Consider the following 5,851-nt stretch of genomic DNA (forward strand, 5'->3'; position numbering starts at 1 on the left):
AAGGATTTGGAAAAGCAAGTTAGAGAAGTAGAGGAAAAATTGGGATGAGAAATGAGAATGATGCAAGAAAACCATGAAAAACAAGTCAATGCCTTCCTAAAGGAGACCCCAAAAAAATACTGAAAAAATATTGCAGAAAACAACACCTTAAAAAATAGATTGACTCAAATGGCAAAAGGACTCCGAAAAGCCAATGAGGAGAAGAATGCCTTGAAAGGCAGAATTAGCCCAATGGAAAAGGAGGTCCAAAAGACCACTAAAGAAAATAGTACCTTAAAAATTGGATTGGAGCAAGTGGAAGCTAGTGACTTTAAGAGAAATCAAGATATTATAAAACAGAACCAAAGGAATGAAAAAATGGAAGACAATGTGAAATATCTCATTGGAAAAACCACTGACCTGGAAAATAGATCCAGGAGAGATAATTTAAAAATTATTGGACTACCTGAAAGCCATGATCAAAAAAAAGAGCCTAGATATTATCTTTCAAGAAGTTATCAAGGAGAACTGCCCTGATATTCTAGAGCCAGAATTCTAGATAATCTAGAAATTGAAAGAACCCACAGATCGCCTCCTGAAAAAGATTCCAAAAAGAAAACTCCTAGGAACATTGTCGCCAAATTCCAGAGTTCCCAGGTCAAGGAGAAAATACTGCAAGCAGCCAGAAAGAAACAATTTGAGTATTGTGGAAACACAATCAGGATAACACAGGATCTAGCAGCTTCCACATTAAGGGACCGAAGGACTTGGAATATGATATTCCGGATGTCAATGGAGCTAGGATTAAAACCAAGAATCACCTACCCAGCGAAACTGAGTATCATGCTCCAAGGCAAAATATGGATTTTCAATAAAATAGAGGACTTTCAAGCTTTCTCAGTGAAAAGACCAGAACTGAATAAAAAAATTTGACTTTCAAACACAAGAATCAAGAGAAGCATGAAAAGGTAAACAAGAAAGAGAAATCATAAGGGACTTACTAAAGTTGAACTGTTTTGTTTACATTCCTACATGGAAAGATGATGTGTATGATTCATGAGACCTCAGTATCATAGTAGCTGAAAGGAATATGCATATATATGTGTGTATGTATATATATATATATATATATATATATATATATATATATATATATACACACATATGTGTGTCTAAGTATGTATATATATTATATATGTAGGTGTGTGTATATATATATATATATGTATATATATATATATAGATATATATAGACAGAGGGGAAAGGGTGAGTTGAATAGGAAGGGATGATAACTAAAAAAATACAATCAAATTAAGATATACGAGAGGAATATATTGAGAGAGGGAGAAAGGGAGAGATAGAATGGGTTAAATTATCTCGCATAAAAGTGGCAAGAAAAAGCGATTCTGAAGGAAGGGAAGGTGAGGAGGAACGAGTAAATCTTGCTCTCTTTGGATTTGATCTGAGGAGGGAATACCATACACATTCAATTGGATATCTTACACCACAGGAAAGAAGGAGGAAGAAGATAAAAAAGGGGGGACTATAGAAGGGAGGGCAGACAGGGGGAGGAGGTAATAAAAAACAAACACTTGAAAAGGGACAGAGTCAAGGGAGAAAATTCAATAAAGGGGGATAGGATAGGAAGGAGCAAAACATAGTTAATCTTTCACAACATGGGTATTGTGGAAGTGTTTTACATAATGATATGCATATGGCCTATGTTGAATTGCTGGGAGGGAAGAGGGAAGAGAATTTGGAACTCAAAGTTTTAAGAACAGATGTTCAAAAACAAACAAACAAACAAAACTTTTTGAATGCAACTAGGAAATAAGATATACAGGCGATGGTGCATAGAAATTTATCTTGCCCTACAAGAGAAGAAGGGAAAGGGGGATGGGAGGGCAGTGGGGGGACAGATGGGAGGGCTGACTGTGGAACAGGGCAACCAGAATATACGTCATCTTGGAGTGGGGGGAGGGTAGAAATGGGGAGAAAATTTGTAATTCTAATTCTTGTGAAAATCAACGCTGAAAACCAAATATATTAAATAAATGAAATTTTAAAAAAATGAAAAAAAAAGAAAATCAGCATTGGGCAAGTGGAAGCCAGCAAAGTTTTAAGACATGAAGAAATAAAAGAAATGAAATATAAAGAATGGAAAAAAAAAGAAAAGAATGTGAACCACCTAAGAAAAACAATGGCTCTAAAGAAGATATCAAGAAGAGAAAACATAAGAATAATTGGACTACCTGAAAGTTCTGATCAAAAAATGAATCCTGATACAATAAATAATTAAAAGAAATTGTCCTGAAGAATTAGAAGAAGAGGAGAAAGTAGAAATAGAAAAAATCCACCAATCACCACCTGAAAGAAGATCCTACGAGGAAAACTCACAGGAATGTTGTAGTTAAATTCCGAAACCCCTAGATCAATGACAAAATATCATGAGCCACAAGAGAAAAGACAAGTTACATATGACAGTACCACAATTAGTATCACAAAAGACCTAGTGTTGGTGACACCAAAACATTGCAGGTCTTGGAACACTATACATCAAAGAGCAAAGGAACTGGGCCTCTGGCCGAAGATATCATACCCAACAAAGCTAAGCATAATTCTGAATGGAGAAAATAATAGACATTTGATCAACTGTCAGACTTTCAGTACTCTGGTAAAAAAAAACAAACAAACAAACAAACCCTGAACTCAATAGAAGATTTGACAAACAAGAGCCAAGAAAAATATAAGATACATACCAAGGACCAATTACAAGGGACTAAATAAAGATAGAATGTTTACTTTTTATGTATGGAAAATGTAAAACCTATGTATAAGATTGTTACTTATAAATAGGTAGCTTATAGGAAAGATTGGGGTACAGCTGAGTATGAGATGACTTCAAAAAGTAAAACCATTCAAGAACAGCCAAAAGAGTAATTATCCTATATAAATGAGGTACAAGAGGAAGAACAGATACAGAGGAATTAGATTGGGGAGGAGGGCTGTTAGTTCTGGAAACCTACTTTCATTGCAAATGGGTTTAAGAGGAGAAAATACATATACATTTAGAAGAGTATAAAAGTCTTCTACATTTAGAAAGAAATAAAACTAAGGGAATAGGAAGAGGGCAGAGGATAAAGGAGAGATCTTTAGAGGGGGGGGAGGGAATAGGTTAAAAGGGGGATATAGAAGAGTCTTTAGATTTAGGAGAATGGGAGGATAAGGGAGGGATTGCTGGAATGGGGGTAGGTTAAGCAATAGGAGGTCAAGGTAGCAGGTAGAAGTAAAGTAGAGGAGTTAGGAGAAATAGGAAAAAAGAGATATGCATAAACATAAAAACAAGATTAAGAGTAAAATTTCTTAGGGAAAGTATATGTTTATATGCATGTATATGAGTATGTATGTATATTTGTATATGTGTATGTATATATCAATACCTGTATATAAATATATCCATACTCAATTGTAGCCTTGGTGTGGCGGGTAGGAAGGAGGAAGGGGGAACAAAGTAGAAAGTAAAAAGTGTACAGCAGAGAATAAAAGAAAACCTACAAGGAAGCAAAGAAAAAATGGATAGCTTTCTACATAACACACAGAATTTAATATAGAGGCTTTTTTCTATATATTCTCAATCCTCTCCTATATTCTGCTGTGCACATGATGTATTTTTTTCCTTTTTATATTTTATATTTAAGTTTAATATTTAAGTGTATAATGTTTTTCTTTTCTTATTACATATTTAAATTTTATTATTTGTCTAAAACAAAAAAAATAAAATTTATTTAAAAAAGAATAAGTAAGGTGGTAGAAAACAATAGAAAAATTCAGGTTACAGGCCAATGAGAATTCAGCCCTTGTATTCCATAAAGGGACTAAAAATAGTATTCCACTAGGTACCAAACCAGTGAAACTGTTCTCATTTAAATAAATCATCTATGGCAATGACAGAAAATTTGAATCCGTAATCTCATGTTTTTGACATGAAACTCATGCAAGGTATGTCAGATGCTGGCCATCTTTTACAACTTATCATTGAATCACTAGCAGGGGCAGCCAGCAAAAGAGTAAAGGAACAGAGTGTGGCTTTGTGGGTGGGGAAACACTCCTCCTTCTCTTTTCAGGGCCCCTATTTTGTGTCCCATGTTAGCAGGCTATTGCTCTCAGATGGTTGTTATAGTAGGTGGGGAAATAAGAAAGAACTCGTAAATTCATGCCAATGAAAATGTAAGTTTATAAGCTTCTGACGTTTTCACTTTCTAGGGCATTAAAAAAAAGAAATGCTTGTTTTATTCTATAAATGAAAAATATAACATTATGGTAATGATGAATTCTTATACAAAAATCACTATTCATTAGGACAATTCTTGTCACATGAATAAAAATCCCCAATTAAAAGGCAGGAATGCAAACTACAACTGAAGAAATAAAATTTCATGTAGTCATATATTGTACAAATCCAGTTTCACTGTGAATCAATCTCCCAGAGGCCAGTCACATCCTTATAGTAAGTTACAAAGTTGCTATAAATTCAAGGGGTTAGCCTTAGTCCACTGGGTAGCTCCATCTTCATTTAGCACAGCACTTGTGAATCTGTGTTACTTCAGAGGGCGTCTAGTTCATGCTTTGCCTAATATATAAATCTTTTCTAAGACATATTCAATAATTGGTCATCTAGCCTGTACTTAATGATCCCCAATGAGGATAAACGCCATTACCTCTCAAGGAAGTCCATTTTACTCTTGGAAAGTTCAAAATCTTTTGAAGTTTCTCCTTACCTAAAAGAGCCTAAAACTGTTTCTTTGCAAATTCTACCCATTACTTAATGCCTTCTGGTACCAAGCAGAGGAAGCCTGATCCCTTTTCCACTTGACAGATCTTGCAGTACTTGAGGATATCTGTCAAGTGAACTCCCAAGTCTTCTCATCTCCAGGTTAAATAGTCCCAGTTAAATCAATAGATCTTTCTAGTATATAGTCTCTAAGTCTAGGTCTAGAATTATAATCAAATCTTCCATTGCTTTGGGAAAGATGTGTCAATCAGCTCCTCTATGGCACCATTCCCATAAGTCTCCAAACCAAAACACCCCTCTCTGGCCCTTACTGACTATATAATTGGTTTCCTTCTATTATTAGCTCCTAGAAAGCAAGGGCTGTCTGCATTTTTGTATTTGTATTCATAGAGATTAATATAGTAGATATGGTAGTAATATGGTAGATAGTACAGGCCTAACAATTGTGGTTTTTTTTCATTCATTCATTCATTTGTTTCTCTCCTCTCTGGTTACCATTCTCTGGACAGCGTAAAATTATTCCTGCAAAATTGTTTTGCAAAATCCCATTTCCAAAATTGAATGTTTTCTGATTGACTTGCTTTACGCATTTACAAAGCCTGTATCAATTCAGGGTTGATCATGATATGGTAACACTGGAGCTCCTTAGTATTTCTTTGCTCACACTGCCCAGTCCCACACCTCATTTTTACAAAAGTTAAGCGATCTGAAAACAAATAATTATATGCCACAAATGAGCTCAATATTTAAAGAAATCCTGCAAAGAATCTTAAATATTCAAAGAATCATTTGATAACTAGAATAATTACTCTATTATTTCTCTACTTTGTTAATTCCAACTTCATATATTCAGCTTCTTTTCTTGTTTATTTGTCTGTTGGTTGTTGTTGATATGACATTAATGTTTTTTTTTTTTTTTTTTTTTTTTTTTTTTGCCTTAGAAAAAGTGTGATTTATTAAGATGTTTTCTTTATTTTTATAAATACAAAATTATCTTTAAATCACAAGTTACTTTCTAGAATGTTGTGAGTGCAACTTCTTTTTTTTTTTTTTTTTTTTAAATGCAATTTATTTCTTTA

Source organism: Trichosurus vulpecula, chromosome 7 (genome assembly GCF_011100635.1).
Source record: "Trichosurus vulpecula isolate mTriVul1 chromosome 7, mTriVul1.pri, whole genome shotgun sequence".
Classification (NCBI taxonomy): Eukaryota; Metazoa; Chordata; class Mammalia; order Diprotodontia; family Phalangeridae; genus Trichosurus; species Trichosurus vulpecula.